Genomic DNA, 13,010 nt, shown 5'->3' on the forward strand with positions numbered 1-13,010 from the left:
GTTTCCTCTCCAGCCCCCGGCACGACAGTGTGACAACCTGGTCTGCCGCTCCCGTAGCTGTGGACAAAGACACCGGTCAGGCTCTCCCCTCAGTTACACCAATATAAATCCATACTCAGTAGGGTTACTTCAGATTTATGCCAGCATAACTGAATTTAGCAGGTTAATAAATGGCTCCTCCATTAATAAATGGAGAGCTGCTTAAGATTGTGAACTTCATGACTATGACAAGGTCATGCCTGCCACTACTCTGTCCTCATAACTTTTCCAGCATTAGTATCTGCCACATTTTGGTGTCTCTGTGTATCCGAAGACAGGGAGGAAGGATGTCCAAATGCAGGAGCAAAGCCCCAGAGCACCCTGGGATGAATCCCTGTGGGAAGCAGAGCCGAAGTGCCAGCACGCCTGGTGCTGCGTGCCCCTCTGCTGCTGCTGCCACTCTGTGGCACAGGGTGAATGGGGCCATGCTCCTCAGGTCCCGCTTCCCCCAGTGACTTTCTCTCTCCCTCTCTTTTTATGGCTCCTGCTCCTGCAATTATGTCACTCTCTTCTTTAACCATCTGGCTCCTGCAAACAAATATAAGTCCTCCTACACAGACGCTCTGGTAAAGGGACTGATCCTTCCCTGGATGACATCAGCATCTCTCCTCTGACTTTGAAGGAGCCACTCCTGCTCTGAGCAGCTATCCCCTGGAATCAGCTGCCCTCCTGGAGAGGCTGTGGCACCAGCAAAGGAGCACACCCCTCTCACATCCCCACCATCACCCCTTCCTCCTCCCCGAGCCCGAGGGCTTCCCCAGCCAGTGCTGGTACCAACAGGGTGGGCTCTGCACTGGAGCACAGAATCATAGAAGCATTTAGGTTGGAAAAGATCTTTAAGATCATTGAGTTGGACCAGATAACTGAAGTTAGTGTTCGCAGAGCTTTTTGTAGTCCCTAAGTGAAAGGTACTTACGAGATTATACCTCTGTTTTGCGCATAAAGACAATCAAGGGGATGCTTCAAGCTTGCTTCGGAACAAGACTGCATGTGAGCCTGGGGCCAGGCTGCAAGGGACGGATACAGTCACAGTGCGTGTGTTTTGTGCTCATGTGCTGACAAGCAAACCTGCATGGTCTAAGTCCAGTCCCGTATTAACTGTCTTCTCCAGAAACTCTGGCAGCTCTTTTGCTGATTAAGGCTCTGCTCAGCTTCAGTTTTTTTAATAAACAATGGGACTTTGACCCTGCAGCTGGCGGCAGAGGGAGCAGGCAGGGTGGCTTCACCCCACATCCCCCAGAGGCTCCTGCACCCACCGGCAGCAGGATGGCTGGGGCACAGAGGGGTGCCAAAAGGTGCTGTGGCCCCGTGCAACCTCCTGCCTGACGACATCTGGGCAGGCAGCAGCCACTTCGCAGATGTACACGGTCAGGGCAAGCGCTGTTTCTGCATTGGCAGCCCCAGGTCCAAGCACGAGGGAGAACAATCACCCAAACGTTTGCAGCACCAAGGTGCCGGTGCTGGGAGCCTCCTGCCCCCCCGCAGCACTGCCCCTCCCCATGCACCCCGCGGGGCTGTGGCAGGCTTGAGGGGGGCTGCTGCAAGGGGGGGGGGGTGTCCCAGCAGCAGCCGGGAATTCCGAGGGAAGTCCCGAAATATTTTTGTGCTCCTGATCTGAACAATTCCTTCTTGACACCTTCCTGGGGGAAAAAAAACCAAACAGTGGGGTTTAGGTCAATAACAGCAGTCAGCTGAATAATAGCCAAAAAAATATTTCCTTCTGACTTGGAATTTTAAAACCTATTAGGGAACAAAATGAATTTGAAAAAGAAAATCCAGCAGTCCCTTCCAATAAGGTCAACAGATAATGCTTTAACCTTATTAAAAGGTGGGGAGTTTACTTCAAAGCAAAAACTTATTAACATAGAAATGTTTCTGCAAAAATAGTTTCAGTTTGATACATTTCTGACAGGTAAAAATTGAATTGCAAAACTGTCAACCAGCTGTGTTTAGATCCACCACCTTAACCAGAGTTAGAAGGAATACAAAGTAATGGGATTTTGCTTACGCTCAAATTGTATCTTATGTTTAGAGCTGTGTGAATAATATATTCTCCAGCTCACAAAACACAGGAAAAAATAAAATACAAATAATTTTTGACCATTGGTGAATTGAAAAGCTCTAACAAGCTAATTCCAAGGTGCACAGAGCAACTGTTTATACAGAAAGTTGCTATTTCATTTTGAATACTATTTTCAGATTTTGTTTTGACTTGTTGAACGAATTTTGAAAATAATTCCAATTAATTTTGTTTCTTTGAAAAATGTAACAATCACATTTGAAATGTGGTGTCCGAATATTTTTTGTACTCTTGCATTTTCCCCGGTGAGCAATTGGGGATACGAAATCATCGCCTGCCTCTCACAGCTTTTGTCTTTGGAGGAAAGTTGGTCTGTGCCACCCCAGCCTGTGCTGACTGAGCAGGGCAGCCGGCTGCTCCCTGGCCACTGTCACCCGTCCCACACTTGCCGAGCTCGCCCATCCGCTGGGCACCCCCTCCCTTCCCACCTGGTGGGAAACTTCTTCCCAGCCCCAGCTCATCCCGGGAACTGTCCACTTGCTTCTTTCCCTCTTCTATTGGTGTCTTTTGACTACAAGTCTGCTTTGAAGAGACACTAATTGTAGCCTGCACACAATGCTTGTAATTATGCCTATTACATTTTGATTCATTTCCATATGTCAACACTACTACAAGGGGGATGTGTGTGGGGGGGAGAGCACAGTTTTATAATCGGTTATTGTCTGCAAAAAAAACCTGCACAGAGCATGAGTGAAGTGTTCTTTGTGGAAATTGAAAATAAGATTATAAATAAAAGTCTTCCTCTGACATCCAGAAAATGGACACTTTAAAATAAATTGCCACTGTTGATCAAGAAGATTGCTAGCTACCTTTTACATTAATGAGGCAAATACTCTTCAAGTCCCTAATAGCAATATGTTTGAGTATGTCATTTCAATAGCTTCTTTCTTAATAAAGCTTGACCCTAATATTCCCTTTGCTGTCAAAGGCATTGTCCTGCCAGACATATCTGTGATTTTTAGCTGCTAATCAAAAGAAAGAAGGGGGGAGGGGGGAAAGAGCAACTGTTATGCAAAGAGCTGCAGGAACCCGAGTGATCTGGCTCTCCCCTTGGCCGCGATGGGACCCTGGACGAGATGCCATTTGCTGCCAGTGCACCAGGAGTGTCACAGTGCAGGGTGTCTGAGCCAGCACGGTTGCACCAGCGATGGAAGCCCACCAGGAACTGCTTTTCCAGTGGTTTACGCATGGGCAGCCCAAACACCAAGATGGGTGCAGGTCTGCCATCCCACCGTGAGCATGGGATGCGCCCAGACACGGACCTCCCTGGGTGCCCCGCTGCAGGGACCGGGGCGACGGTCCCACCTCCCTTCGGCTCTGGTGTTTCTCCATCCTCCTCTGCCTCCCAGCAGGAGGAAGCAGCACCTGTTTGGTTCTTCCCTCTCCAGGTAGCTCTACCAACTAATTATAGTACTTGCAAAAGTATGAGCAGAGCTTATTCTTTAGCAATCAATCAATACAAGTTAAAAGGGCATCTTGTTTGTTTCTGTAACAATGCTCTTTAGAAAATTGGGTCCTTTTACGTTTCCTGGCTGATACACCATCCGTCATATGTTGCATCAGTCACATCATGTTATGTTTCAAAGCATAATGTAACATGATGTGACTGGTGCATCAGGCAGGAGATTTACAAAGGGAGGCATTCTGCAAGACATTATATCCACTTTTTTTTTTTTTTAATCTGAGTTTGAAGGTAAAAACAGTTGACTTTTGGTACCAAGCACTGTGGCAGGTTGGCTTTTTTGGCATCACAGGCAGTTATCAGGGTAGTCAGAGGAGAAGTGAGAGCAGGAAAGCGCAAGCCTCTGACATGCTTCCCACAGCGCCGGTGCCCCTGCAGCACTGTGTGCTCAGCCCTGTGCTTCGGTCCAGCATGAGCTGCGCACGTGTTTCCCTCAGGTCCTGTTCAGCAGCGAGGGAAATGGTGTGAAAGAAGAAAAAGAGACAAATGCAAAAAATTTAGCAAGCAGGGTGTGCTGCAGTCACCTGCACCAGTGGGGCAGGGCAGGAGCCAGGGTGCTGGGGAAGCCAGAGACCCTGGGGCAGAAGCCCTGGCGCTAAACATCCCCCAGAACCACCTGAAGAATAATCCAGATGTTTCAGCAAGCAGCCGCCTGAGGGTTTAGCTCCTACCCCTGGCTCTGTGGGAAGGAATGATGTGCCCACTGCAGTGGTCACCAACAGACGGCTGAGGACAGGTCTGCTCAGGTGAGCTCAGCATCCTTCCCTTTGCTCTTTACAGAAATGTGTGAAGAGAAGAGTGTGGCCATAGGGAGAATTCTGAAAAATTTGAGAATTGGAGTGAAAAATAAATCTGATCAATGAGTATCCATGTTGGGCACTTATGGGCCTGCTCTCCTCTCTGATGGTGATGCCCAAGGAGCCTGTACAGCACCAGTGGTGCACACAGTGTGGCAGTGGCATGGGGCACCCATGTGTGCCACAGGGCACCCGCCTGCATGGTCCTGCCGCCCCTCGCAGCTGCTCTCCTGAGCAGGACACAGGCTCCCAGGCAGGAACAGGCAAGTTCTGTCTCTGGGATTCCTGGTATTTCAAGGGAACACTTCAGAAGATTTAATGAACAAAACTGCTCCTGGGGTTTTGTTGCACGGATAAGTTCAGTGCCTTTCAAGACTTTAGGACACTCCTGTTTTCAGGAAGTGAAATTTTGAACTTCAAAATGGCAGAAAAGCCACATTTTCCCTGGAAATAATGGTAGCAGAAAATTTTCCTGGATTTGTACCAAGCTGGGTTATATAAAAATGAGATAACTTAAAAATGTAAGGGGATGCAAAGTGTTTGATTTTTCAGGTTCCCATGCTTGATTTGAGCTTTTGCACACCTCCAGACCTCCCAGGTTGGAATGCAATCTCGGAAGATTGCTGCTGGCATGAAAACAACATATAATGTCCGAATTATAATTAGCCAAAATTATAACAAAATTATTGTTCTCACAGTATGACTGTAAAGGTGCCCTGAATACTTGTCACAAACCCGGGTCTGCACAACCCTTTCTGGTGCCTATTTCCAACCCAGCCCCACAGAAGTGGCTGCTCTAGGAGGGACCCAGCAGAGCTACGAGTGTTTCAAGAGAGGAGCGAAGGGATGATATATTCTGTTTTTAATTGGGGCTGTGGAGAATATGCAGGCAGCTACCCACATAGGGATATAACCTGGATGTAACACACAGGCTGGTAAAAAGTTTCTGAGAAGGAAACATTATGACTTTTTCCTACAGAACACACTAAACACTCTCCCAGTAAAAAAATAATGATTGGAAGATTCCTTATTTATTCTGATAAGTTATCATCAGTGTCACTGAGACAAACATTTAGGCAGAACAGCTCTCCTGCCCACACACTGTGTTTGCTTTTTAAAAATATTGCAAATAGCTCAGTGGCTTTAAATAAATAAATAGCTAATGAGTCACACCAATAGGAATTTAATGTCAAGACGGAGGAAGTGCCTGCCTGAGTGCCTAGCCTAGAAAGTTTATTAGTATTTCTTAACTACATCGGTGCTGCTCCCACTACCAGCTCTGGCAAACCAGCCCTCTGGGCACCCTCAGCAGTGCCTGCAGCTCAGGGCCATGGCTGTCCTGCAAACAGGGATGCTGCAGGGCACGGGCAAGGAAAGGGTTATGTAGAGCTTTCTGGAGAGCACCTGGAAGGACAAATATTGTTTGTCTGCTCCCTGCACAGGGCTGCAAACCAGGGACTCACCGGTGCCAGGGAGCCGTCTTGCTGAGATGGAAGGCACCAGCCTTTTCCTGGAACCACAAACAGAGCCCTCATTTTACTCCTCCTGGAAGAGGTCCTCGTGCAGGCACGAAATGCCCAGGAGAAGGCAGAGACAGCATTGCTGGGATTTATTTTTGCAGCTGGTTTTGCAGTCCGGGGGTAAGCACAGAGCATCTGTGCTGGGCAGTGGGACAGCGACAAGGCGCAGGACCAGGGCCACCCCAAAGGCAGCCCGTCAACCCCTGTCCTCACGCCCCTGGCATGAGCAGCCTGAGCGGGTCAGTGGTGTCAGGAGGATTCTGTGGGCACCGGTGGGGCACAGCCAGCCCCAGGGTGCTCTGGCACAGGCTGGGGCATGGGGCTGCACTCGGAGGAGCTGTGGTGCTGGTGCATGGGGCCCTGGCAGCTCGAGAGAAACCCTCCGAACCCGCCTGCGCGCCGGGGGTGATTCACCGGATGTTTGAAAGAAATTCAACTTCTGTTGGTGTGCCAGGGAGCGAGTGGGCGCTGGAAGGTGACAACATCCCGCTCCTTCATTCATCTCTTCATCTGATATAGCTGCAAAAGCCCTCCAGTTATGCAGTACACGAGGTCCCCTCTCACCACCCACTCAGCCTATATTGGTATCTGCACATTTATAACAAGCTGGCTAGCTTGGGAGAGCAGTCTGAGGTTAGCAAATCCTGTCTCACATGGGGAGCTGAGCTCAGAGCTGAGCCCACCTCATGGCCAGCTTCGGTGGGTCCCATTTTGTGCTGACAAGCCACACTCCCGCTGCCAGGAGCACATGCTTTTCCCCAAGGAAACCCCACTGATGTAAGAACAAAAGCTTTTACAAATCAGTTTGGAAACCTGGACCCAGAAATCATTTCAATTGCTTCCCCAACCTCAGTGAACCAGCAAGGCTTGCTAGTGATGACCCATGTGGGGGGTGAGGCGAGGACCCCCAGCCCCAGGGGAGCACAGCAGCTCTCCTCTCCCGGTCCTGGCCCTGAACACACAGAGGAGGAACCCAAGCGCTCAGGAGAGACCCATGTGGGGACACATGGGGCACTGGCACAGGGAATATGGGGTTTGCATTAGAAGCCTCTGGAGACCCTGGACCAGGGACCACCAGTGCTTTGCAGAGGCCAAACGGGGAGAGGACCTGAGATCATAAAAACATAGAATCATTTAGGTTGGAAAGGATCTTTAAGATCAAGTCCAATCATTAACCCAGGACTGCCAAGTCCACCACTACACTCTAAGCATCTACACATTTTTTAAACACCACCAGAGATGGTGATTCCACCCCATCCCTGGGCAGCCTGTTCCAATGTCTGACCACCCTTTCAGTGAAAAAAAAATTCCTAATATCCAAACTAAACCTCCCCTTGTACAACTTGAGGCTGTTTCCTCTTGTCTTACTGCTTGTTATCTGGGAGAAGAGTCCAACAATCACCTGTCTACAACCTCCTTTCAGGTAGTTGTAGAGGGTAAGAAGGTCTCCCCTGAGCCTCCTTTGCTCCAGGCTAAGCATCCTCAGTTCCCCCAGCTGCTCCTCATAAGATTTGTACTCCAGACCCTTCCCCAGTCTTGTTGCCCTTCTCCGGACATACTCCAGCACCTCAATGCCTTTCTTGTAGTGAGGGGCCCAATGTTTACACCATGCAGCTCGAGCCATTGCTGTGATGTGCCATGGACCAGAGCTTCAGCCCTCTCCTGCTCCTCTCCCTTACTGTCTAGCAGCTGCTGGGACCCTGCCACACTGCTGCCAGCCCTGCCAGGATGTCTGGGCACCTGAGGAGCAAGAGGGGTGAGAACAGCCCAGCTGGGGACCCCATGAGCAAATCCCTGCTGCCAGGGGAACACCATAATGAGGGGGACGGGGGACCCCAGAGCAGCTCCCCTGAAGGAGCATTTCCAAACTCAACCTTCAGGAGAGGGCTGCCTTACCAGGACTCAGATTATTTCAAAGGAAAGTCAGCCCATCCTGCAAAAGAACCTAATTGACAAAAAATACCCTTTTCAGTCAAAATAGTTATAAGGGAAAAATTTCAGCTGACTGCAATTTCCAGGCAGGTGGCTGGGTGCTCCTGAGGGACGGCGTGCGGGAGGAGCTGCTCAAGCTCTGCCCTGAAAGAGGAAGAGGCGAGGGGAGCCGAGGTCTGGCAGACAGACCACCCGCGGCACGCAGGGGCCCCTGGCACACAGGGGCTGCCCACTGGCTGGCAAACCCTCTGCAAGCCCAGGATTTTTTGGTGGGGGAGGCAAGTAAGGAATGGAAAAATCATCACACACATTGCACAGATGGAAAGAGTTTACAGCCCTCCTCACTTCCTCATCCTCGTGGTGTAAATTATACGGACAGATGTACAATCTGGGAAGTTATCCAGATTTTCTTTTTTATTTTATTTTAATTATTTTTTTTAAGGAAGAGGGATGCTAAAACAACACTAGCTGTGCCATGTCTAGTCCTTGGCTTTCACTGTTGGCTATGGGAGAGAAGAAACCAGCACTCCTGGCAAGTGCTGAATGATCCAGATAAGTGCTGAGCTTGCCCACGGCACCCTTTCATTGCCTAGTCTCTCTCCAGCAAACAAGGAGGTGTGACGATGCCATGCCCTCGGCGGGAGGCAGGAGACAGGACCAGCTGTGCCCACCCGGCTGCCAGCCGGGACGGAGCACCGGAGGTGTCCCTGCCGCTGGTGCTGGGTCGGGGTAGCTGCTTTCCTGTGCTCGGATCTAAGCAGCTCCTTGGATATTTACTCGATTGCCAGGAATGAGAGGGAGGAGGTGGATGACAACATGTTTCCAGTGCTTTGCTTTGTACAGATACCCTCCAGGCAGCATGTGTGCGTCTGTGAAGGGCTCAGTGTGCTTCTCATTGCTGCTTCCAAACAAGGATCAAGTACATTTTCCAAAGCATATTCTCCCCCGTCAAACACTGCTCTCACTTTGGAGACTGTCCATGGCTTTGACACTCCCATGGGTTTTCTACCCACATCCTTGTGCCAAAGATACCTTGGCGTGAGTGGCAGGTTGCACTTGGCTTTTGCTGGAGAGAAGTGAAGCCCATCATACCATGCCTAGGGCTGGGCTGGTCCCTGCATCCGAGCGGCCGAGCTCCCCGCTGCCCTCTGCTTGGCCACTGAGTGGGGAGAGGCCGGGGCTGCAGTGCTCCCCGTGAGCATCACTCACTGCCACCCATGGCTCTGGCTGCTGGGGGTAGCTGGGATCAGAGGGAAAGGGTGTAAAAGTCATGGCCTGCCTGCCCAAAACCAAGCCGAAAGCATGACTGCATCTGGGCTTGGTCACCTTCCTCAGCCATGCATGACCTTAGAAGATGACCATTTCCACAATGGAGATATGGAGACAGAGTTGTGACACCCACAGGCATAATGCCCACCCTGCTTCCTGAGGGTCCAGCATCTGCCTCACCACAGGGCTGTGCTCCCTGGCACCACAGGACCTGCTCCACCGGCACGTGCAAGTGTTTTTAGACACAAATACCTCAGTGCCTTAGCAGTGTGATTCAGCCACCATACAGGATGAGCTATAAATGCTAGTTTTATTGCCATGGTCTATCATGATCTCGCTACCTTTATTCCATTCCTGATCCGTTATGTGCTTTCATCTCCCTCCCCTGGTGCATGCACCACAGCACCCAGCTGGCAGAGGGCTCGGTGGGGTGGTGGGATGTCCGCTGGCACAGCCCCTCTGTGGGTGAGGAAACCCTTAGAGGGCTCTATCTTTGATACTGAGTTTTAAGTTCAGCTCTAAGCATCTCCCTCGAGGGACATATGGAAATAGAACAGTTATCTGGAAAACACAATGCCCACCCTGTGGGAAATGACAACATTTGAATCTGGTGCCCATCCTAATTGGTCAAAATCCTGCATATTCTTCACAGAATACAAAATTCCAGATTTTTTTCATTTTGCCTTTGCACCACACTGAAGAGTTCAGCCACAAAGTAAGTGTTGGTGATCTCCTGGCCAGACAGAGCTAAGGGCTTCTTGAAGAAACACCGAGCTGTGTTCAAACCTGCTAAGAAAACATGGAGTTTTCTAATAGACATTTCCCTCAGGAAATATTCTGATTCCACCAAAATACATGTCTTGGATTGAAAAATTCTGTCCAGCTTTAAGGAACAGTAAATAATAAATAGTAAATAAGCACTGAAGTGGAGATCATAGAGACGGCTGTGCCATAAGCACCTCAGCAAGACAAAGCAGATCCGTATTTACAGGCTTTGGTGGCTGGTAGCACGTTGGCTTCCACAGCTAACTGTTGTTCCAACTGCAAAACCTGGGAAAATGGAGGAACAAGCAGTTCCAGAGCATCCATCACCAGCATAAAAAGGGGCAAAGACAGACATTTGACTAGGTACTGCTGGAGTGTACAACTCGATCACTCTATTCTTTCGCTTCTCCTGGGGGGTTAAAGGGCATTGACATCCCTTGTTACGGCACTGCCACAGTCCCACAGCCTGTTCAGGACAGGGGCTCTTGCCTTCCAAGTGTTTTCATGGTGTTTGTCCCCCTGGATATCTGGTCCCTTTCCAGACACTACTTTAAGACAAATAACTAACTAATCCAGATGATATAAGCCCCAGTAACTGTACTGAGAAATCCAGCTTGAGACACGCATCAGCCCGACAGCCAGCTTGCGGGGCCGTGCTGCCCAGGAGGCAAAGGTCTTGTGTGAGCAGCTCCTCACTGCCCAGTTATCAGCTGGCACATTTCTGATGCTCTGGCCCCTGTGACACCCACCAAGCTACGGCTGGGCTCCATTCGTGGCTGGGCAGACCCCAGGGGATGCCTCTGCTCCATCACTGCTGAGCTACAGCCCTGCAGAGCTTTGTGCTCCCGCTGAGCCTCATGGTGCCAGACCGTCAGCCCAGAGGTGGATGGTGATGGGCACAGAAGGGGAGAAGAAATGGGTGCAGGCTTTTGTCAGGGCAAGGGGTACGTGACACCCCACAGAGTTTCACATCTGCTCTGCTCTGCAAGAAGCCACCCAGGTCCTTCTTCTGGGGAATGAGTCACTGTACGAAACTCTGCAGGTAATTAAAAGGCTGGATGATTGAAGAGAATAAAGGCTTTATTTATGCCTCTCTGCAGTGGGGATTCAGAGCTGTTAGCTGGAATTCCCAAGCCCAGTCCTGCTCTGCTTTATTCTTAATGGGGATGGATTTTTATGCTAAGCCACCAGAGAACCAGGAAAAAATGCAGACTGCACATTGGTCTCCTGTGACCCACTGCAGCATGATGGTAAACATTTCCACACACTGGCCACAATGTTCTCCACCTCAGCTTCCTGCCTCCGGGATCTTTCCCAAAACCCATGTTCTGAACTGCACCTAGCCTCCAGCACCAGCAAAAACAAGTTGCTCCAATGCAAGGAATAAAATCTGAGGCATTTGTGTGCTTTATACTCTAAACAGGAACTGGCCTGCCACCTCAAACTCCATACCAAATCACAAGCAACAGAGCAGAAAACCAAATTATTCTCAGCTGTTACACTGCTTAATTTAATATTTCCAATGAGCTCCTTTTCCTTCTCTTCAAGAATGAAATGCATATTTGTGCTGTGTCACAAAACATTAGATTTTGTCAAGGCAATTCATTTTTCAATGGTAATTTGTAAGTGCACACCATACCACACACGGTCTGGGGAATTTTATGGCTTCTTTCAGAGGCAAGGAAAATAAGAAGCACTCAAACTAGTGATGAGAGCATGGAAAAAAAAAAAAAGTGAGAAGAGGTAACAATAACAGACAGAGCATTCATCTCTCTCAGCCACACCAGCCTCAGAAAGAAAAGAATATCCAGGGAGTAAACAGGGGCCATGGGCCTGGATGCTCCAAGACAAACACTGCAAGCATCACTGATGGCCATGGAGCATGCCTGTTTGCAGAGCTCCAGCAGAATTTCAAACACAGAATTTAATGGGGCATAAAATGGGCTAAATAACCTCATCAGCTTAATAATAAAACAAATAAAAATCAGCCTGGTTTTTGGCTTGTTATAGCATGAGGAACCCTATGGAAGATGAGGGGTTTAGTAGTGGCACAGGGGAGTACAGGGATGGAGGATCAGCCTGTCTCGGGTGTCAGCGGGGTGCAGGGTTTGCTTTGCTTGGGTGTCCCTGGCTCAGCCAGATGGCTGGGAACCATCCGCATCGCCTGTCAGCCAGGTCTGTCCCAGCGCAGGAAGGGATGGGGAGCTGTTGTCCCTGCGGGATCTATGGAAAGATGTGGCTACAAAGCCTCCAAATGTGCACAGCAACAGCCAGCACCGTCATGGGGAGCTGCCAGGTTTTCAATAGCAGCTCGTGTGCTCTGCTTTGGCTTCCAGCAGAGCTGGACCTTAGCTCTCCTCCAGTCAGCCCCGCGGTGCTGCTGCCCCTGCTCCCAAACCGGGGGAAGGGCTTCCCATGCAGCCCTGCGGGTACCAGGAGGAGCGACCTAGGGACCATCACCAGACACTGTCCTGGCAGCACCTGCACGCTCCCAGCAGCTCTTCAGGAGGGGGCCCAGAAGGGCCACCCCATCCCAGGCTGCTGGTTCTGGCTGTTGCCACTCCTGCGGATGCTGTCTCCTGCAGCAGGGCCCTCCCCTGCTCAGCCCAGTGGGTGAGGTTCTGGAGGCAAGATGCACAGTTGGCTTAAGGACAGAGTTCACCCAGTTCATGGGAGGAACTGCATGACAAGGCAGGGTGATCCTGTAATTAAACCTATGGTTTGAGGCTTGAATTATATCACCAACAGGGGCAAAAGGAGACTTGATCTACTGTGTTTGTTGTACTGCACTCACAGGCAGCCAATTAATTAAACTTGCTCCAGGGACTTCCACGGGCCAGATGCAAGAGCAGGAAGGAATCCCCCACCCGCCTGATGTACACCTTGGCCTCCAGCCTCATTCTGCTTTTCCACCTTCCCCTGGAGCATCAGATACAGCCACAGCTACAGGAGGGACATTGGCTGCATGTGCTGCTGCTTCTAGTGATGCTGACAGCTCTGGTGGCTGGATGCTGTATCAGAATTAAACTGATACTTTGGTGTCAGGAAGGATTTTTTTCCAAATCCAGATGTCTGGTACCATTCTGGAGATTGCTTCTGCTTCATGCGTTTTCAGAAAGCCTGCCCTCCCATGTGGCTGTGTTTGA

Source organism: Falco biarmicus, chromosome 1, assembly GCF_023638135.1.
Source record: "Falco biarmicus isolate bFalBia1 chromosome 1, bFalBia1.pri, whole genome shotgun sequence".
Lineage (NCBI taxonomy): Eukaryota > Metazoa > Chordata > Aves > Falconiformes > Falconidae > Falco > Falco biarmicus.